The sequence below is a fragment of the Equus caballus genome, chromosome 9 (assembly GCF_041296265.1).
Source record: "Equus caballus isolate H_3958 breed thoroughbred chromosome 9, TB-T2T, whole genome shotgun sequence".
Taxonomy (NCBI): domain Eukaryota; kingdom Metazoa; phylum Chordata; class Mammalia; order Perissodactyla; family Equidae; genus Equus; species Equus caballus.
The window spans coordinates 66,042,227-66,066,447 of NC_091692.1; positions in this window are offsets into that span (position 1 = coordinate 66,042,227).

A 24,221-nucleotide genomic window follows, 5' to 3' on the forward strand; every position below is an offset into this window, starting at 1 on the left:
AGCAAGGCAGAAGAAAATAACCTACAAAGGAATCCCTATCAGACTTTCAGCAGATTTCTCTGCAGAAACTTTACAAACTAGGAGAGAATGGAATGACATACTCAAAACTTTAAAAGATAAAAATCTTCAGCCAGGAATACTCTATCCAGCAAAAATATCTTTCAGATATGAGGGAGAAATTAAATCTTTCCAGGACAAACAAAAGCTAAAGGATTTCTTAGCCACAAGACCCCCCACCCCCCGAGTAGAGGCAATCCTCAAGAAGGCCCTCATACCTGAAAAAAGAAAAAAATGGAGAGAGGAGTCACAAAACACAGAGTGAAGAGACAAATAGATAGACAGAATCAGAATAGGATAGCAAATATTCAACTATAGCATTAGGCTAAAGGGAAGGAAAACACCAAAAACAAAGACAGTCTTGTCACTTTAACCACAAACTCACAACACAAGTTGGAATAAGATATGAGAATAATAACTTAGGAGGGGAGGAGGAAAGGGACTGAATTAACTTAGGCTAAGGAAATAGGAGGCCATCAGACAATGGACTATGTTATACATGAGATTCTGAATACAAACTTCAGGGTAGCCACTAAACTAAAAAGCAGAACAGTGACACAAAAAATAAATAAGGAAAAACCAAAGAAACGCATCATAAAATCTGCATAATTCAATGGGTAGACCAAAACACACAGGACGAGAAACAAAGGCAATGCAGGAAAACTGGAAAATGAGTGATATAATGACAGCATCATGCCCTCATACATCAATAATCATGCTCACTGTAAACAGATTGAACTCTCCAACAGAGGGAAAGATGTATTAAAGAACAAGATCCAACAATTTGTTGCCTCCAGGAAACACATCTCAGCTCCAGTGACAAATACAGGCTCAGAGTGAAGGGGTTGAATACGATACTCCAAGCTAATGGCAAACAAAAGAAAGCAGGTGTCACAATACTTATATCAGACAAAGTAGACTTCAAGACAAGGCAGGTAAAGAGAGACAAAGAGGGGCAATACATAATGATCAAAGGGACACTACATCAAGAAGAAGTAATGCTTATAAATATGTATGCACCCAAAACAGGAGCACCAAAGTTCATAAAGCAACTATTAACAAACCAAAAGGAAGATATTAAAAATAAAACCATAATAATAGGGGACCTCAACATCCCACTGACATCATTGGACAGATCAGCCAGACAGAAAATCAACAAAGAAACAGTGTAATTAAAGGAAAAGCTAAACCAGTTAGACTTAATAGACGTACATAGAACACTCCATCCAAAAACAGCAGAATACACATTCTTCTCAAGTGTGCATGGAGCACTCTCCAGGATAGACCATATGTTGGGAAACAAGACAAGCATGTATAAATTTTAAAAAATTGAACCACTAACAGGCATCTTCTCTGATCATAATGCTATAAAGCTAGAAATTAATTACAAGAAAAAAGCTGAGAAAAGGACAAAGATGTGGTGACTAAACAATATGCTATTGAACAAGCAATGGAACATTGAAGAAATTAAAGGATAAATAAAAAAAAATCTAGAGACAAATGAAAATGATAACATGCCATACCAACTAATATGGGATGCAGCAAAAGCTGTATTAAGAGGGAAATTCATTGCAATACAGACACACATTAATAAACAAGAAAATGCCAAATAAGCAATCTCAAATTACACCTAACTGAATTAGAAAAAGAAGAACAAACAAAGCCCAAAGTCAGCAGGAGAGAAATAATAAAAATCAGAGCAGAAGTAAACACTATTGAAACAAAAAAGGCTGTTGAAAGGATCAATGAAACAAAGAGCTGGTTCTTTGAGAATATAAATAAAACTGACAACCTCCTAGTCAAGCTTACAAAGAAAAAAGGAGGGAAAGTTCAAATAAACAAAATCAGAAATTGAAGAGGAGAAATAACAGAGGCCACAGAAATACAACAGATTATAAGAGAATATTGTGAAAAACTATATGCCAACAAAATGGATAACCTAGAGGAAATGGACAAATTCTTAGATTCTTACAACCTCCCAAAACTGAGTCAAGAAGAAACAGAAAATCTGAATAGACCAATCACAAGGAAAGAGATTGAAACAGCAATCAAAAGCATCCTAAAGAATAAAACCCCAGGACCAGATGGCTTTCTGGGGGAATTCTATCAAAATTTCAGAGAGGATTTAATGCTTATCCTTTTCAATCTATTCCAAAATATTAGGGAGATGAAACACTTCCTAACACATTCTACGAGGCCAACATCACTCTGATACCAAAGCCTTACAAGGACAGCACAGAAAAGGGGAACTACAGGCCAATATAACTGATGAACATAGGTGCAAAAATTCTCAACTAAATTTTGGCAACTCGAATTCAGCAATACACCAAAAGGATCATACATCATGATCAAGTGGGATTCATACCAGGGACACAGGGATGGTTCAATATCCACAAATCAATCAATGTGATATACCACATCAACAAATTGAGAAATAAAAACAACATGACTATCTCACTAGATGCAGGAAAGCATTTGACAAGATCCAACAGCCATTTATGATAAAAAGTCTTAACAAAATGGGGATAAAAGGAAATTACCTCAACATAATAAAGGCCATATATGGCAAACCCACAGCAAACATCCTACTCAATGGGCAAATACTGAGTGCCATCCCCCTGAGAACAGGAACAAGACAAGGATGCCCACTATCACCACTCTTATTCAACATAGTACTGGAGGTTTTGGCCAGAGAAATTAGGCAAGAGAAAGGAATAAAAGGAATCCAAATAGGGTGTGAAGGAGTGAAACTCTTGCTGTTTGCAGACGATATGACCTTATATATAGAAAACCCAAAAAAATCCACTGGAAAACTAATAAAAATAATTAACAACTACAGTAAAGTTGCAGGGTACAGAGTCAACGTACAAAAATCAGTTGCTTTTCTATACTCCAGTAACAAACTTACTGAAAGAGAACTCAAGAATGTAATTGCGTTTGCAATTGCAGCTAAAAATTAAAGTACCTAGGAATAAATTTAACCAAGGAGATGAAGGACTTATACAATGAAAACTATAAGATATTACCGAGAGAAAGTGATAATGACTTAAAGAGATGGAAAGAGATTCCTTGCTCATGGATTGGAAGAATAAACATAGTTAAAATGTCCATACTACCTAAAGCAATCTACAGATTCAATGCAATCCATATCAGAATCCCAATGACACTCTTCATGGAAATAGAGCAAAGAATACAAAAATTCATATGGGGCAATCAAAGACCCAAAATTGCTAAGGCAGTCTTGAGAAAAAAGAATAAAGCCAGAGATATCACAATCCCTGACTTCAAAATGTACTACAAACCCATAGTGACCAAAACAGCATGGTAGTAATACAAAAACAGGCACACAGATCCGTGGAACAGAACTGAAAGCCCAGAAATAAAACCACACATCTACGGTCAGCTAATCTTTGACAAAGTTGCCAAGAACATACAATGGAGAAAAGATACTCTCTTCAATAAATGGTGTTGGGAAAACTGACAACCACATGCAAAAGAATGAAGGTAGACCACTATCTTACACCATACACAAAAATAAACTCAAAATGGATCAAAGACTTGAAGATACATCCTGAAACTATAAAACTCCTGGAAGATAATATTGGTAGTACGCTCTTTGACATAAAACTAAAAAAGGGTCTTTTTAAATACCATGTCCTCTCAGACAAGAGAAACAAAAGAAAAAATAAACAAGTGGAAATTCATCAGACTACAGAGCTTCTGGAATGCAAAAGAAACTAGGCTTAAAACAAAGAGACAACCCACCAATTGGGAAAAAATATTTGCAAATCATATATCTGACAAGGGATTAATCTCCATAATATATAACGAACTCACACAACAGAACAATAAGAAAGCAAACAACTCAATTAAAAAGTAGGCAGAGGAGATGAACAGACATTTTTCCAAAGAAGATAAACAGATGGCCAATAAGCACATGAAAAGATGTTCAACATCACTAATCATCAGGGAAATGCAAATCAAAACTACGCTGAGATACCACCTTACACCTGTTAAAATGGCTATAATCACTAAGACTAAAAATAACAAATGTTGGCGAGGGTGTGGAGAGAAGGGAACCCTCACACACTGCTGGTGGGAATACAAACTGGTGCAGCCACTATGGAAAACAGTATGGAGAGTCCTCAAAAAACTAAAAATAGAAATGCCATATGACCCAGCTATCCCACTATTGGGTATCTACCGAAACAACTCGAAATCAACAATCCAAAGTAACACATGCACCCCTACATTCATTGCAGCACTATTCACAACAGCCAAGACATGGAAGCAACCCAAGTGCCCATTGGCCTATGACTGGATAAAGAAGATGTGGTATATATATAGACAAAGGAACCCTACTCAGCTGGAAAAAAAGAAAAATTCATCCCATTTGCAATAACATGGAAGGACCTAGAGGGAATTATGTTAAGTGAAATAAGCCAGTCAGAAAAAGACAGACACCAGATGATTTCACTCATATGTGGAATATAAACAAGTACTGGGACAAAGAGAACAGTTCAGTGGTTACCAGGGGAAGGGGGTTGGGGGGAGCACAGGGGGTGAAGGGGAGCACTTATGTGGTGACAATCATGAAATAGTGTACAACTGAAATCTCACATTGATGTAAACTATTATGAACTCAATAAAAAAAAGAAACCGATTTAGTTATGCTACTAGCTTGAAACTATAGCTAAATTATCCACTCATTGAATAAGTTATATGCAAATATAAAGGTCAACCAGCCATTATTTGCAATATACTTACCACCTGTAATGTGCTGGGCCAGTTGTTATAATAAACAGATGAATATACAGTGAATGAAATTTACATCTAATTTACCATTATGTGCAGGTGGTGCAGGGTCCCTCTAACCTATATATTTGGGAGCCGTTATCCTAATAATTTCAGGGCATCATTTAAGGTAAAGATACTTTATTACCTTCAAAACTTTGCTGGACTTTTAAAATGGCCTACCACATCATGGTTCAGTATTAATATTGAATTTCAAAGCCTCACAAACCAAATAACTACTTCTTTTAAAGCACATCAGGGCCGGCCCCGTGGCTCAGTGCTTAAGTGCACACATTCTGCTTTGGTGGCCTGGGGTTTGCAGGTTTGGATCCCGGGTGCAGACATGACACTGCTTGGCAAGCCATGCTGTGGTAAGCGTCCCACATATAAAGTAGAGGAGGATGGGCATGGATGTTAGCTCAGGGCCAATCTTCCTCAGCAAAAAGAGGAGGATTGGCAGCAGTTAGCTCAGGGCTAATCTTCCTCAAAGTAATAATGATAATAATAAATAAAAAATAAAGTACTTCAACATGCAAGGGAAAAACCTCTAAGCCATAAAATAACTTGGATAAAATAGCTTTCTTAGAAAAATTATTTAAGAAAAAATCATAAAATATTTTGAAGAGCTGATCAGTGGTGTAGGGGAGAAATGAAAAGGCATGGCAGAGGAGATTTTTCTAACAAGAATGCTGGAAATTGTTTTTATAACTAGCCAAAGAAATCAAGGATAGAAGAGCTCAATGCTAGAAAAGAAAGTAAAAGGTCCAGAATTAAAGAGTTCATGCTGCATTGGCCATCGTCACCTGAGTCCATTTTATAAGCCAGACACTATTTTAATCCACAGAACCTATCTGAAAGGTAGGCATTGTTTCCCCTATTTTATGAGTAAGAGAGTAGAGACCCAATTGATCTATAGATTGAGATCATAGATTAAAAATAGTAGGGCTTGGAACCAAGCTGCATTTTATACCTGACCACATACCATTTCTAAAATACTAAGTTGCTATCTTTACAGATTCCCTGAATCAAAGATCAGCAAGTGGAAAGATCATGGTGTTTCCAAATATCACATTCTGGGTTTTTATGAGAGGACTTGGATTCTAAATTAGAAATAAATGGTAATTTGTCACTATTATTTATGAGCTAAACTACTTCTTGATCAATGTAGGCCCTAATAAGTTTATTTCTATTAGAAACATTCTAAATATTAAACATATTTGTACAATCATTGCAAAGCCTGATATGAAATATAGATGGAGTAAAATGTATTCAGAAGAGTAAAATTATCTTAGGCAATGATGAATAATTCTTACAATCAAAATTCTGAGAACTAAAAAATATTACTAGAGTAATATAGAAACTATTATGTAAGAGCACAAAGTTAAATCTAACAGTTTCGTAGTTACTATGATTTTTCACACATTATAACAGTGGTATATCTTAGCTCCATCAGTAAAATTTTAGGTGAGTGGATTGCACAGAATGACAATTGTCTGAAGAAACCTTAATATGTGATGGATAACAGCAATAAAGGGTATTGGAGAGGAATATTAGCATCTTACAGTAAGCTTCCTCATGAGACATATAATGGGGGACTTTGAGATTTCCTATAATGGTGACCTAGAAATTTATATTTTGGGACAACCTAACAAGAGGAATGTTCTAGAACATTAATAACTAAACTTATTGCAAAGAGCAAACTAACTTGATTTAGGTGCTTCCAGGGCAGAATGGTCCTGACTTTGATGCAAACAGAAAATGAAGAGATCTAATATGATAAGATGATTCAATAATACCTAGACCAAGTCGCAATCAAATGGAGTCCAGAGTAATTACAAAGATGGCCACCAGATAGGACATTGTCATTAACAGTATGCATTCTATTTTAAAAACTAATGAAGGATCTGAGGAAAATGGAATGCATCTCTTCAAAGGAATATCAACTGTATAGCAAAAGAAATAAAAAACAATAATCTTTGCTGTGACTCTCATCAGCCTTCCCAGTGTTCTCTTCTCATCTCGTTCTGATCCTCCCATCTCCTCTTCTCGTCTTGCCGTGATACACACAGAATTTGACCTAATTCTTGAGAAAAATGTCCTTCATAATCCCACTGGAGCACATGAAGACACCCTCAGGGAAATACTCATGATTAACTAGACTGACCTCAGTGCACAAAGATATGTTACCTATGCAGGAACTAGGGACGACGAAAAAGAAGAACAAATAAAACGTCTATATTAGACCTCTGATTTCCCATTGATCACCTTTTCAAATCTGTGACCCCCTGAAATACTTGTGTATGCCTTGGCAAGATTGTTTCAGCAAATGGGGGAACAAGTAGATAAGAAAGTGGAGTCTAGAATTCAGCAGGATGCTCAGAGCATTGTCCACACTATTCCACTGTTGGAATTACTTGTGATGAAGTAGAAGTAAAAAAAACCAAATCGGAATATTTTTGGGTCAGAATTGTCTTAGATATATTTCCCCAAGCTAAAACGATTCCATCAAAACAGATCTCAAACTTGATAAAACATAGATGTTTACATACATATACATACATACACACACACACACACACATATACACAAGTTGTACATGCTTAAAATAGGCTGAATAGAGAGAGTAATTACATACATATTCTTTTTCAAGGGCAGCACAAAAAAGAACATTTTGTGACATTGTACTTATTAACAAGCCTAAAATGAAATCCTTACCTTTTTGTTCCTTTGTGCATACAACTCACTAACAAATACAAAATGTCCACTTAATGGTAAGATATGGAAAGATGGTATTTGCAGCAAATGGCAGGCTCTCCTTTCCATATGTTTTAAATTTATTCATCCCCACTCATACCCAGGGCTTTACTATGTTAGTATTTCCCAAATATGGTAACACTTCACAGTCCTGTGTAGAGATTTCTTTTTTTTTTTTTTTTTGAGGAAGATTAGTTCTGAGCTAACTACTGCCAGTCCTCCTCTTTTTGCTGAGGAAACCTGGCCCTGAGCTAACATCCATGCCCATCCTCCTCTACTTTACATGTGGGACACCTACCACAGCATGGCGTGCCAAGCAGTGCCATGTCCGCACCTGGGATCCGAACCGGCAAATACCGCGGAGAAGCAAACGTGCGAACTTAACTGCTGCGCTACCGGGCTGGCCCCTGTGTAGAGATTTCTGAAAATACTGATATCCTGGTCTCATCCCATACTGTGGGAATCAGAATGTCTGGGATGCAGCCTGGGGCACAAAACCAATGTACTATGCAATTCTGCAGCCAAGTTTAAATCGCATTTATAGGACCTTATTATCACTTAATATTAGCAGGTATTATCATGGGATTTGGTGTCTTTGCCATAGTTGCTAAAGCTGACATCACCCTTCGCTTGTGCTTCCTTGGCTAAGATGTTTCCTCTAGCTTTTTTTTTTTTTTGCCCCTTGGGACATTCAAAGGCATATCTTCTAACCTATTACCCCCAGCACTTTTCTCATTTCTGTTCACCTTGCCTCCCAGGGGGATCTTACTCAAGATTCAAATCATATCATTTCTATAGAAAAAGGAACAATTATCTCCTGAAGCTATGGATGCATTGTGGCAAATCTAGAGATTAATTCTAGCCTTTTCTTATGAGAAAATCATATATTTTATTGACTATATATATATCTCTCAGAGGCCTAAAATGAGCAGTCTAAGGCTTTAGTCTTCTTAAACAGAAATGGATTGGTCCTATGTGTTTTTTTAATAAATATATCACATGCGTCTTCAGGCTCTATCTCTTTGTCCAGCTGCCATATTCATTGGTGTAAATACCTAGTAACAGGACTGAAATCAAATCAAAAGTAAGATGAAAATTTAGCACATCTTTTTCTGCTGCAGATTGTACTCAGTCCTCACTCTCCCTTTACACTCCATACTGCCCCACCTCATTGAAAAGAAATGAATTTTGATTGTGTTTTTTTCTTTGTAGAAAAATTGTAATAGAGAGAGGCAAAGGAGGGAGAAAACAACCACTCAAAATTTGACATAAAGTAATAATCTCTGTACAGTCAGTCTTGAAGTGCATTGTAGGAGAGCAGTATCAATCTCAATGTTTCAACAATGGAACAAATTATTGCTTCCCCAAAGCTATCAATTTAATGAGTTAGTGAAAAAGTCTCTCACCACACTTGCTGATGTGTTAAAAAAATATGTATTACAAGGCAGGATGTGAGAAATGGTGAAGAAAAGCAGATTGACAAGACTAGACCCCTGCATCGGAGATAGTTACAAAGACTTTGATGCAGGACAAAGGGTCATAAGTGAGAACCAAGTTACTGATGGATGCTAAGAGGAGAGCCTAAGGGATCAGAGGAAGGCAGATCAGCAATGGAACTCCCCAAATGGCACAGGAATGGAAAGAGATCAAGACAGGAAGGAAACTGAGCCAGCCCTGATGCTCTAGTGGTTAAAGCTCAGCACTCACACTTTGGCAACCCAGGTTTACTTCCTGGTCACAGAATCATACCACCTGTCTGTCAATTGTCATGCTGTGGCAGCGCCTCACATAGAAGAACCAGAACTGTCTTCCACTAGGATGTACAACAATGTACTGGGGCTTTGGGGAGGAAAACAAAAGAGTAAGATTAGCAACAGATGTTAGCTCAGGGTGAATCTTTCCCTGAAAAAAAAAGATAGGAATGAAATTGACATTTCTTGAGGGCCAAGTATATGCTGGTGTTTTGATCTGTCATCTCATTTTATCTCTGTTTCCAGATTATAATGCAACCTCATTCAAGGAGGGATGATTTATGGCTTTACATACCATTGGCACCCCAGTGCACAGTGTTGGGTGTATAGCAGAAACTCAGTAAGCGCTTGAATGAATAAATTAGCAAGTGCATACCTGCATGAATGTCTATTCCAACATGTGAATTAAAAAAGATGTTTTAAAGGTCTTTTGACCTGTTGAATATTATAAAAAATAGCTGATAGAAATCAAATCTAAAATTCAGATTTACTTGGTATCCTATATTTTATCTGGCGATCAGGACGAGGCACCAACATTATCTACTATAACGACAGAAGAACACTCCAAAATAGCTGTAGCAGCACGCAATATGCAAAGAACTTTTGGCATTATGCAAAAAACAGCAGTATTAGTAGGCAGTAGAGTATTATCAAAAGGGATCAGTGGTAAACACCCAGCAAAATTTTTAGCAGAAAGACAGAGGGGAAACAAAATTACAAAGATCCAGTAATTCAATTTAGGAACTGAAATTCAGTCCCATGAAAAAGTTTTGTAACAAATCATTACTTTATTCTCAGAAAGAACTGGGCTCTGAATAGGAACCCAGACTGCAGCATAAAATAGAAATTTGGTCATAAAATTGTCTATTTTCAAGAAATAGGCTACAACAATAGACTATGACCAATATCCAGAGAGATTTGGAGCTAAAATATTAGTCTAGAATTCCCAAATTCATTCTGATGAGAAACAAGTCAGGAGGTAAGTAGATCTAGCTAAAAGGCCTGGAAAACCATGGGCATGAGGGGGGTGGGTGTGGTGGGTGTGGATATGAACTGAAGAATAATTTTTTAGGGATGTAAGCTTTAATGTCAGCCATATTTGGGTTCTCCTCCATATTTGTGCGGATCACATGTGGCACTCTAACTGGAAGGGAGCCTGAAATGTAATTTTAAGGTGTCCAACCTCTTCAATTTTGAACAGGATGCTAGGAGAGAATTGAGCTAGGTGAAAAGTGAGTCACTAGGCAGTAACTGCCACACCTTTGCTCCATTCCATTGCCACCATCTTAGTCCAGGCTTTCAACACATCAACGATGGATCAACGCAAAACAGGTCTCTTGTCTCTTGTCTTTTCTCTTCAATCCTGCAACCAATTCATCTTTAAAACCTCACTTCAGGATTTATCTTTGCTCAGATCATTCCATTTGTCTGAAATACCTTTTCTTCATCCATCTTCCTATTTGAATACAATTTATTAGTATTTATTTGTTAGTATTTATTAATACTTCAATGCTAACTTCACCTTTGTTTTTTAGGAGGCTCTCAGCCAGAACTCCATCTACTCTAAATTTCTGTAACTCTTTAAAGCTACATCTTTTATCTTGGAATGTTATCATATACTTCCTGATGTTGATATGAGACCTCTAAGGGTACAGGTGGTATTTTATTATTTGTTGTACTCCTACTACCCAACTCAATACCTGACACATGATCTGTACATGACAAAGAGATTCAACTCACAAAAGCAATGCATTGGGCTTTCTGTTTCTTTGGTGTCCCCTCAATGATTAGCATAATGACGAGTTCCATTGATTTAATGTAGTAGATACTTGAGATGCCCCACGCATGTCCCTATGGTCTACTTCTCCTGCAGATGGTTCCTCTACAGGCCAATGGCTTCCTGTGTGTTTCTGTCTAAGGATGTTCTCTGACATCAAGCATGCTTAGCACTTCTGCAGGGCTGATTGGAAGTTTTGAAGGGTTAATGCCTCAGTAGAGATCCTTAACCAATAAAGGACAGGGGTTGCTGGATGAATACTTCCACTTCCTCTTACCTCTCAATGGAAAATTCTAAGGCATGTTTCATATAATTTCTCAGAAGGTTGTAAATGGGATTTTTCCCGTGCTGCCTATGGAGGAAACCTGCTCAATAAAGCACTGTGTATTGTCTGTCCTCCTTACCTTGTCTCACTTCCACACTTGGTGAGAGTGCTTCCTGGATTCATTTCTGAAATAAACTACTTGAACTCAAATTCTTGTGTAAAAATCTGCTTTGGGAGACCTCCAAAGAAAGACAATTAATAACGTGCTCATTCACAATAATTCTTATTAACTCAGTAAAGCATCTCCATGAAGTTTAACTCAGCATAGGGTAATTCAAGACTGTACTAGGGGCCGGCCTGGAGGGTAGTAGTTAAGTTCCTGTACTCCAATTCAGCAGCCCAGGGTTCTCTGGCCCAGATGCTGGGGGCACGTAGGCTTATCAAGCCATGCTGTGGCAGGCAGCCTGCATATAAAATAGAGGAAGATGGGCACCAACGTTAGTTCAGGCCAATCTTCCTCAGCAAAAAGAGGAGGAATTGCGGCAGATGTTAGCTCAAGGCTAATCTTCCTCAAAAAAAAAAAAAAAAAACTGTGCCTGACACATAGTAGATATTTAACACAATATTAATTATCTTCCTTCACTTTTTGAGAATACTGTATTCGCTTAAATTAAATATGATATATGGATGAAGAAGACAAAATATTGCATTTGAATAGTCATTTGTTGTGATTTTTTCTGACACTAATGCATACTTGTAATTCCAAGTTAGGACTCAAGTTAATGAACTTTTAAAAATTTCTCTTGTTATATTCCATTTGTTTCTTTCAACTATTTCCAAGTTCTTTCTGTTGGAATATTCTTGTAAATTGAATTCAAGTATGCAAACTTGTGTGACTTTTAGTAGAATTGTGAATAAGAAACTGATGAAAACACTTACATCAAACTTTATATCTACTGATACACTCTATGTATGGGAAACCCAGGCTTTCCACTGATGTAGTTTTCATTCTTGGAAAAACAGACAACTGTGTATTTGTCCTTGGAAGAAAATGGCCAAATAGCCTTCAAGTTAGGCATTGTACTTTCTGGATTATTAGTATCAGTTTCTACCACGTGTAATTGCAAAATTTGTACAGTCAAGTATAAATTATATGGAAGAGGCATGGAATCATAGCCATGCACTATTACATTTAGTACTATTAGTATTTGAACAATATTTTATCAACTAGTAATTATTTCAATATGTACACTCTCCAATGATTCTTAAAATAACCCTGTAAGGTAGATAAGGTTGTTATCATTTGTATCCCCATCCTACAAAAGAAGAAATGTAGCTCAGAGTAGCTAAACACTTTGAGTCACACAGCTAAGAAGTAACGGACCAAAGGTCCAACTAAGGACTTCCAAATCACTGTGAAGCTGTATCATGCTGTCACGGTAAAGACAAAGACAAAGAATTTTGGCATTTCAGTAAACCTAGAAATCTTTTAAAAGTTACTATGTCCCTTAAAGAGGAAAGAATAAAAAAGTTGGATCTAGTAGTCTCTACGGTTCTTTTGGAAAATAATTCTTGTTTTACAAGCCTGTTGACCTATCCCCATTTTACTCACCATAAATCAGATTCGACTGTTCTCTTTGTTTAGCTGTCCACTGGTCTGTTAACAAAAAACGTATTTAAGGAGGCTCATCCATCTAGTAGTTGCTTTTCCAATAACCAATTGCCCTTGAATGTAAGGTTAAAATGTCTTGAGACATTAAACGATTTGGGATTGGACAGTCACGTGAAAATGGTGTTTCCAATCTAGCAGTATTGCACCCATCACAGTAAAAAAAGAATTCAAGAGAGCAAAATCCACTGGTACCCTAACCCAACTCTTCAGTGATTTATTACCTAAATAGTTGGGCCAAGGTGGTAGCAATGAAAATAAAAAATAATGATGAGGTATAAAAGAACTTACCAAAGAGGAATCAACAGGAGCAGATCTTGATGATTGAAACTATAAGAAATAAGAAAGTCAAGGAAAAGTGGAAGACTTCTGCTCTATCAGTATTTTCAAAGCTAATTATCCTGGCTAACTACGTACATCTCCTGTACACACTAAATAGAATAAGGTGAAATGTGCATGACCCTATTAAACATGTACATAACAGTCTGTTTCGTGGTTTTGTTGAACTGAAACCTTAATTTAGCCTTACGTCTATTAGGAAATAAAAAGAAACAAAAACGATTGCATGATCTATGGAACACTAGGGACTAGGCACTATCTAGCACACCTTTTCAGATTATCTGAATCTAGAGTGGTTTGTGCATTTAATTTTTTTTAGTTATTTTATAGCTCTGTAAGCTGTAGAAAACTAATATTAATGCAAATTATTCCTGTCCATAGATATGCAAAGGAATTTTTCCAGCGGAGGGATATTGATTCCCCTAACCTCTGAGAAAGAAGTCAGTTGTGCATCTATTAAATCATTTCAGCATTGCTTTCTTGTCTATATATGTGTCTTCTCTTTGTTTTCACTTTTGAACCAGTTTTTAATGCTTTTGCTGATTCCCTCATTAATTAATGCTATAATCTTTGAGATATGTTCATTTTGTATTTGTATGAGAGTCACACTTTTGCTGTTAATTAAAAAAATTATCTTGTAATGCACCTTGTTTTTTTTTTTAATTCAATGAATTGTTTCCTCTTGATAACATCTACCTTGAGTAAAATGATGATGGGGAGGTGGGTTGTATATGTGGGATAGTAGCTCAGTGTCAACTTGCCATGGACAAACAGGATAAAAAACTTTTCAGAAAAGATGAATAAAATGAATGGTTTGCACAAATGACATACTTGGTTCTTACTCTATATCAGTAATTACAGTTTGGCTAAAGAAGGGGAGTTCAATTATTTTGCCCTTTGCTTGCTTTCATACCTAAAAGAGTATGTTGGTGAATATACTTATTGTGTGTATAATAAGATTGCTGTATGATGCAGAACTGATTCAATGAGAAAAAATGCAATTAAGCGGTTGATTGGCTCTTGATAAAATCTGGGTAATTTTAGATTAGATCTTAGCTACATTCACAAGGCTAAACTTCTTTAAAGTGCTGCTTTTATCACAGGACATTGGGTGCTTTACTTTCAATTTTATCTCAAGTGGAAGCTTGTTCCAGGTTTTTTTTCAAAATAAGGACAAGGAACCAAGATGATTCATTTTACCTTTTACCTTATGTGAGTCATGCTGTGGTGCATAAGCATCCTTCACCATATGACACACCCTCAGCTGCGGGCTGCGGGAGTCCAAACCTCATCACTATCTGTTGAAGTGCTATTGAAGAAGATATCTTGAGGGTTCTGCATATGTGACTTTAGGCTGCCATGTGCTAGTTCTAAAATGATGAGTTTTTAAAATTCATGCCATTAAGATATGCGCATTGTTAACTTGTTTATGACTGATTCAATTCCATTAGGTATTTAGCTATTTACTTATAATCCTCAAGTTTCTTTTCCTTTGTGATATCTTCCACATATTTTAAGGATAAAAAAAAAAGATTTTGACATGACTATCTGTGTTATAGATTAAGTAACACGTTTAATAGAATGTTAGTTGCATTTACATAATAGTATAATACAATTTTCTTTAATGATTTTTTGGGGGGAATGGGAGAGCCCTTTCTTCTTAGCTCCACCTTCTTTTACCAAAAGCAAAGAGATCTCCACTTCTCTCCACCATCCGGAGACTATTGAAGAGAATCCTTGTTTCTCTTTCCATCCTTTATTTACTGCAAGTTTGAAAGAACAACTAATCTAACTGGCAATGGCTTAATATCTTAGGTGCTTTTAGCAATAGGTAACATTACTGTGTCTCAAAAGCAAGAACGTTGCACTCTCTCTTGCACTGCTTGTCTCATGCATTGTTATGATGAGCCAAGGCTTCCTCTCCATTTCTCCTTCTGGAGGCAAGCCTAGACATCCAATATGTTCTCTTATGGACCTTATTCTGACAGTGACTGGGTTTCTGAGGAAGTCTGCAACAATCCATGTGTCTTGATAGGTAAATATATTTACAGTCTGCTTTGAAACTCATCTTTCCGCATAGATGGATGTCAGGGAGTAAATTTGCACTAAGTAGTAGCAGGTCCTCACCTTGGCCTCAGACCCAGATGTGCTCCCCAATCTAGGTTTTTCAGAAAGCTCTGTACTTTAGAAAATTAATGGACTGCTATTTACAAAATTCATACATTGATCTCTATTTATGTTGTATCTATATCTTCGCAAAAGAACCTAGAGAAGAGGAGGGGCAATGATTGGGAGCCAAACAGAAACATTTGATCTAAAATTTTTTCAAGGTGTATAATTAACTAGTTACTTTATCAGAATGTGGTCTCTTTTGTAGTACTGCCTGACTTTAACATCTGCCAATATTAATTAAATACATATTAGTACTCATTAATTTTAGAGTTTGATATATTTATTCTATTAAAACTGTCTCCAGTTTGCTTCAAGTTTTTTGGGGGTATGAAGCTCTTTTAGATGGAAAACTATGCCTGCATTATTCAATAGTACAGCAATACACAAATTTGGATCCTTAAGAAATGCTGATAGATGAAAAAATAGTCATTCTAGGAATACACTAATGGGTAATCTAAGTCCTTTTTTTTGCCACCTTTATTAAAAAGTTTTTATGCTGTCTCCACTTCAAGATGACAAATTGACCACAAGAATTTGCCTTCCATCCCACAAGAGATCTCGCTAAAAAATGGTAAAGGAAATTGAAAAAGGTGTGACAGTGAGGTGAAATAAATAGGGACTATTAATAAATGATAGATTTCAATAAGTTTCTGGAACATCAGAATCAAATGGGAATACTGAAGGATGAATCAGTTAAGGAAATCGTAGCTTAGAAAAGATGGTAGAGAAAGGAGCTAGTCACCTGGGTAGAAACAAACAGGGACTCTAGACCAGGCTGGGCAGCTATAGCCCATGGTCCAAACCTAGTCCACTGTTTCTGTAAACAAAGTTTTATTGGAACACAGCTACATCTATTCATTGAAGTATATTCTTTGTGTGCTTTCATGTTATAATGGCAGAAGTAAGTAGTTGTGACTAAGACCATTTGGCCTTCAAATCTGAAATATTTCCTATCTGGCCCTTTACAGAAAAAGTTTGCTGATCCCTGCTGTAGTCCCAGAAATGGAATGTTGCACAGATGACCAGAGACAGAAATGAGATTTAAACGAAAGATTAAATGAAGGTAGTATAGCATTAAACGTCCACCTCACCTTCCATCTCCCACCATCTTACGCCAGGAAAGAGTAAAACCTATCCAGGACTCAAAGAGCGAAAATCAGCTTGAACTGAAAAGGAAAAGAGAGACCAGCCCCATGGCCGAGTGGTTAAGTTCACGCACTCAGCTTTGGTGGCCCAGGGTTTTGCAGGTTCAAATCCTGGGCGCGGACATGGCACCGCTCATCAGGCTATGCTGAGGTGGCATCCCACATGCCACAGCTAGAAGGACCCACAATTAAAATATACAACTATGGACTGGGGGGATTTGGGGAGAAAAAGAAAAGAGCACCTTGCCGTTATTCAGGCTCTGAAAACAAGCACAGATAAAGCCAGTTGCAAAGTTAACAGAAAATATTGTTGCACTCAAAATCATATAGCAGTTGCAAAATGCTGTAACATCTCCCTCTGTGACTGCTGCTTTCTTACCAATGAAGCTCCTGACCCATCTTGCAATTTCCATTTATTATTGAGGATACTGAATTGCTAAGTCTCACTCACCTTGTGACTGCATCCAGCACTTGGTTAACCCCACTTCTGATCCTGCCTCAGAAAGAGTGACCAGTCCAGAACCGATTGCTACCTCCTTTAGTTCCTCTTTCGAGTCCTTCAGTAAAACACCAAACCTTACAAAGATACATCTCTCCTCCTTCTTGCCCAGCAGAATTCATCTGGAGTGCACTTCCTTGCTGAGAATCAATAAATCTTATTTCATCAGGCTTACTCCTGGTCATCTGTGGCTAATTAGGCTTTAACAGCTGTTAAAGCATAGTATTCAAAAAGGTAAGAGCTTGAGTCTCACATAAATACAAAATGAACATATGCAAAGATATTTAACTCAATTGATGAAGCAACCAATAAAGTTATAGAGACATAATTTAATTAAAAACATGATAGAGTAGGAGTGCTAGGTTGGATACAAAGCTGGTTAATGTCTATCTGGGACACAAACTATAATCTCTAGTATTACCTGTTCTACTGGACAGAAATTATTTGCATCTCTACAAAGCAAAAATCTAAAAATTAACCTCTGCTCCCAAGAATTCATTCAAAAAATGAATTTAGTTTGCCAACCCCTGTTGGAAGATGCCTGTTTTATGAAAAACCTATGACATCAACTGGTAATTTGTGGGTCATATCCTTGAAGTGTTTGCGAATGGAAATATACTCTGTTGATTTAAATACCTAGCACCACGTTGTATATTTGAAAGTTGCTAAGAAAGTAGATCTTAAAGTTCTAGTCACAAGGAAAAAAACAATTGTAACTAAAAAAAAAAAATCAAAATAAATAAGTAAATACCTAGCTAGTCAATGACAAGTGTTGATTATTTACTCCTTCTATAAGTTCTGTACAAATTAGTATAGGAGGAGGCATTAATATAAAAAAAGAATAAAAATGATGAAGCATCGGAAACCCCTAAACATAGGCATAATTTGTTATCTACATAGCTCAGCTCTATACAGAAATGTTTTTTTAACCAAAAAGTCAATTTCAGAAAAATTAAACCAAATAAAAATATTTCCTGCTCTTGCGTTGGTTCACTGTGACTAGTCTTCCAAACACTTGGGAGAACTCACAATGAGCATGAGTCATTGACAATGGTGCTCTCTGGCCCTCAAGGTCTCTGAGAACGATGAATAATAAATCTTTAAATAAGTGAATCTTGGCATGTGAATCACAGGTAGTCTTGTGTGTCATGCACATTGCCTCTTTAACTTAAAAAGAGTAAGAAAGCAACACATTAAGATATTTTTCTCTAACTTCGTTGAAATTTCTAAAAAGCCTTACATGGACAAGGATATGGTGCAAAATTGAACTAAAAGATAAAACCCAATGCAGTGTCATCATTGTGGAGTGAGGCCAAGGGCTCACAAAACCTGGCTGACAGATAAATACTCAAGGCTGTTCTCCTGTCTTAGAACTCATACAAATGGCACTTGATTAGCATGCCTGGGTTGTAGATCTCTGATTCACAGGTTAAATTAAAAGCAACAACACTAAGCGATTGCTCATCTGTGGAAAGAACACAGCTGTACTAACAAAAAGAAATAAAAACAGTAAGTCAAAAATACGGAAATGGACGACTTGGGGATTCATTGCCCATGTTTTTGGGTTGTCATCTTCCAGTCTCTAACATTCTTCTTATTGTTTTTATTTACTGGGCTTATGGATATTTTTCTTCTTTTTCGCAGTATGTGGCATCTGCAGCTGTATATTCCATTTGGAGAAAGTCACAAAGGAGGTTCTGGGAAGTTTCTAATCACTCTAGTATCAGAGTGAATATTCACTGACCCTCAGCATTTCTCTCCCAAAATTAAGCCACAGTATGGCCACAGAATGGGCCAGAGCCAACTTTTATTATTGTTATTTTGTTTCCTGATTGTGCAATATATTCATTACATTAATTTGAAATATTATTAAATTTGGAAATGAGATAAAAGACAGACGCAAACAAATTCAGCCCCAGATGACTTAAAATTTAAATAGAAGTCTGGGGTCCAGTAAATCAGGATGATAAATTTTGGATCATTTAAAATGTAATGTCTAATAATTTGGGGTCAGATAATTCTACGAGACACTAATGAAAAAGAATGAACTCTTATCCCAAACAAATTCACTAGGGCAATTAACACAAAATTCTACTGTATAAATAAATTCAAGAGGTGTATGTACCCACTAAAACCAATTTGTAGAACAGTTAAGTGTATTTGGTTAAAACAAAATATCTTCTGTGACTGAAACAGTCACAGATTGTTCAGTGTGATTTTACTAGATAAGTGATGCACACTGTTAAGGAAAAGAGCTGAATATCTTAGCAAAACGGTTCTTACTCAAAAAGTTAGAGTTTCAGGATTCAGTTCTTCAAATTTGTTTTCCATAATTCAGTCTTCCCAGGTAATCATTCGGTTTGCTTTTTATCATGTATCTTGTTCAGGTGTTCACAGCCTAAGAAAAAAATGGTCAATTCTTCTAGTTAAATCTGTCATCACCCAGGTTCCTTGCTATATTTACAGCCTCCAAAGCAAAGCACAAAAGCTCTCACAGTGCGAGATCATATAATTCTCTTCACCCAAACCAATGGCTTCTTTTTCCTTCCTGATTAATAGTAAGACTCATAGGCTGTAGAATTAAAAAAATTATTAGAGAAAAAAATAATTTTACATTATGTTCAATTGTCACATAATGAAAACAAAAACTCATCAAACTGAAGTGATGACATAAGGCTTTTGTTTCTACCAATTTGGTTCATTGGATATTGCTTTGGCAGATGAATCAGAGCTTTTTTGCTCCTATTTTATGAATTTCTTTATGTGAAAAACAGTATTAAACTATAAACTGAATAATATTTAGAGGTACATAATTTGCATATTTAGCTATACATTTAATGTGTTGCTTTAGAATACTTGAAATCAGGACTGTTTCAGAGGATCCTATATTTACCCCTTGTTATTAGGAATTATTTAAACCACTGTTTCTCAACCAGGTCCCACCCTCAGAAATTCTGATGTAGTTGGTTTGGGGTGTAGCCTGGACATCAAGGTTTTTAAAGCTTCCCAGTTGAATCTAATATGCAGCAAAATTTAAGAACCACTGATGTAAATAATGTTATTTTAAATGAGAATATACTGGGTTTATCTTACAGCATGTCTATCTTTAGCTGTCATTTCTCGTCATTACTATATAGTAGCTTAAACCAGTACTGCTTCTCCTTCTGATATCATGGGGCACATAGAAAACTGTGATATTTGTGTGGCTCAGTGGGAGTAAATAGAGAAGGTTGTTTGTAGCAGAAGTAACCAGCTACTCCAGCTGGAGCCGAACTACCCTAGGGAAGAGGGTGTCAGAGGCCAGCATCAGCATGGTGGCGCTATAGGAACCCATTCTTTGCAATTCAAAGATTAAGACACTCTGCCTTAATTACACAAAAATGCAGAGTCAATGAACATCAAGAAAAGATAAGTATAAATGAAAGCTATTTGCTTTGATTTTCCTCCTCTTCTTAGAGGCTAGGTTAGTTTGGGGCTCATTTAGAAGAGGATTTTCATAGCCTAGAACAGGCCCTTGATGGAATCTCAGGAGATTTCCCAAGGCACACCTGACCCAAATTCATCCTTCATTCGGAATTTATGGAAGAAGTAACCCAATTTTTTCTCACATCCAGAGTCATTTCAGTGCAAGTCCCACCAATGCTGTTCTCGGTCTTCTTACTCAAGGCTAGACAAGGTTAGGAATTGTCATTTCCTACATCTTACCTTAGGCTTTACTATGAGAAAAGTATGGAGAATTTAATAATCACCATCACCTGAACATAATAATGATAGATTTAAAAGCTATAAAATTGTATCAGTGTAAGAAAGGAACAAAAGTCGATTTTTATTAAAATTATATCTTTTTAATAGGAGGAAGAAACATAGCATATGGGATGGGAATATAAAATAAGACAGAAGAGGCTGATTTTAATTATGCTTAATTAAAAGCTGTACATGTGGGACTATGACAAAGCAAAGCATATTTGGCTTCATTTATTTTTGCTGAAAACAGGTAGGATGAAATGTAGCTTTTAGAATATGAATTTAAATCATTCAAGATGGGCTGTACTGAGGTAAATACCATATTTTAAAACTTTTGTGCTGGAAAAATAATTTAAATATTCAATAACAATGTTTAAAGCTTTTACTTAGGAAGTAATTTCAAAATCAAATTTCAGAGTTTAGAAGGAGTAACTTGTAAGGATCTTTTTCCCCAAAACATTTATGAAGCATCATCTTTGGGCAGTGCACATTTTCTACCCCCACTAATAGCTTAATTCGAGACAAAAACAGATAATAGAAGGAGGAAGGGGAGGAAGGAAAGAAGGTGGAGCAGAAAAGAAAGCATGTTGAAAATTATTTACTTGCCACATTTCAAAGAATATCATAGATCTTTACATACCTTTACACTCTGAAGAAAGTATTAACTCTCTAGGCTTCATTTACAGATTGTGTATAAGAGTTCTAACCCAGTGCCTTCATTGTAGAAAATAATTTAAACATGTTGGGCACATAGTAGGGATGTGGTTGAATACCCTCAACACCTCTGTCTCAGTGTATTTAAAGCTGGATTCAGTTTTTCTCCCTACACTAAAGTAACCTCTTCTTTTGAATCTCTTATTTCTATTCTACTGCCCATTTTTTCTCAGAGGTGTCAATCTCTTTTACTTCTCACCACCTGCTCATTAGTTAGGACTTTGGTACATCACACTGTAGTTATTGTAATGTCTCCATAACTGATGTTTTCCCTCTCATGTGTACTTATTTGGTTGCAGATATAATTTGTGATGAAGAGGTCATGATGGAGTAGTGTGGGCCCTTGATCCAATATGAATGGTGTTCCTATAAGAAGAGACAGAGACACAGAGAGGGGATGCTTTATGAAGACAAGGATGCAGAGATAAGATGGGATGTAAAGATGGAGGAAGAGATTGGAGCTATGCTTCCACAAGCCAAAGAAAGCCTGGGGCTATCAGGAGCTGGAAGAGGCAAGGAAGGATCACCACTAGAGCCTTCAGAGGGAGCACTGTAAACACTTTAATTTCAGACTTCTGGCCTCCAGAATTGAGAGAGGATGAATTTTCGTTGTCTTAAGCCATCTGGTGTGTGGTACTTTGTTTCAGCAGCCCTAGGAAATAAGCACATCCTCTGAATGGAGTCCTTTTCTGGAGATTGCAACCAACTACATATTTTAAGTCTATGATGAGTGTATCTAAGCAGTGTAAGGAGTGGACCATGAAGACTCTCACACATCCTCCGACCCTTACAGCACGTTGGGCTGCATATCTCTTCCTCTCTGTCCTGAACTATTTTGTTGCTCAACATGGGAAACTTAAAGTACACACTCAGCCATGTGCTAAATGTTGCATCTGTAAGTGCAAGGGGGTTAACACTCCCTCTGGCAACCTTTGACCAGTGGGAGATGGGAGCCAATGGCTAACATTCTCCACTCCCATATCTGAGGTCGCTAATTCTGAGGTACCTTCCATACATTCCTCCGAGCTCCCAAAGTGGTAACCAGCTCAATAACGTATCCTTGAATTGTCTTTCTCTCCTTCCCTATTTTGCTCTTTTCTGTCATCCTACTCTAGTTTCCTAGGACCTTTTCCCAAAGTAAACCACCAACAAGCAAGCAGTCTTTGTTGTCAGAAAGAACCCCAGGTAAGAGAGCGATGGAGTTTTGTGCCTGATTTTTCTATTGCTATAAAACAAGTGCCTAGCATAGTGCCTTGAACATAGTAGGCACTCAGTAAATATATATTTGTTGAATGAATGAATGCACAATGACTTTAATCCATCAATTATTGCACATTATATACATTATAGTTGACTGTATATTCAACTAAGATAATATCTTGGTAGTGATCCAGGCTGCATTTCTTTGCCTTGCCCACATGAATATTGTGAAAACATTGTTCAAAAAAATCAAGATAAGCTGTGTATCTAGAAAGCTGCTAATTTATAACTCTAAAAACATTATTAAAAATAAAATCATGTTAGTACTCTTGTTCTCAGAGAACCACTCAGATTCCAGGTACTAGAGTCTACAAATAACCCCTTATATGGGGCCATATGTCTATCTCCAGTCTTCTGCCCTTTGAAAACTAATATCCATGATTTCTGAGAGGTTGCTAGGAATGATTCTATGAAATGATTATATCTGTGAGGCTCTTTCAGAACCCTGGGATTAATTTCTCTGGCCCTGCATACTTGAACTCAGAGAAGAATAGAACCTAATGAGTACAAATTCTAAGTTAATGCTAGTTTCTATCAGGATTCCATTCAATGAAGCCTTAACATTGGAGATCTTTGTCTGACTCTCTGACATTCTAGATAGATGGAATACCTGAGAAAGGATATCAAATGATAAATGCTACCAGTGGCCTTCCTGTCTCTGCCCCACTCGAACTCATTACTTTATTCCACCCCACCCTAACTTTCTGTCCTGATGATGATGTCCAACAATTACAGTCTCTTAATGGAGGATGGAAGATAAAATTCTATTCTCTGGCTGAAAAAGAAGTAACTTCATTGTAGGGGAATAGTGGCTCAGTTTTCTGACTGATACTAGTATTACATTAATTAACCAAAAAGGAAGAAGAAACTGTCTATATATTCTCAGGCTTGTGTAGCACATGAGGGCTACAAATTTCATTGAAAAGGAATATCTGAGAAGGATGTTCAGTGGGAAGATAGGAGAAAAATGGTAGAGCTGCAATCACTTAATCTTTTTTTTCCCCTTTCCATAATGACTAAACAGAAAACTTAAACCAATCACAACTGTGAAAAGATTCTATAAAACAAAGAGAAAGAAAAACAATGATGATATATCTCTAGAAAAGATTGTGGTGGATAATTTTATTCATAGGTTAACTTCTCATTCATAAATGAAGACTGGAGAAAAAGGATCCTTAGATACGCAAGAGTTAAAGATGTGCACTTGTGGACATAATGTAGGCAAATGAAAGAAAATACAATTGGACAGAATTAACAAACTGTCACAGTCACAAATTAATC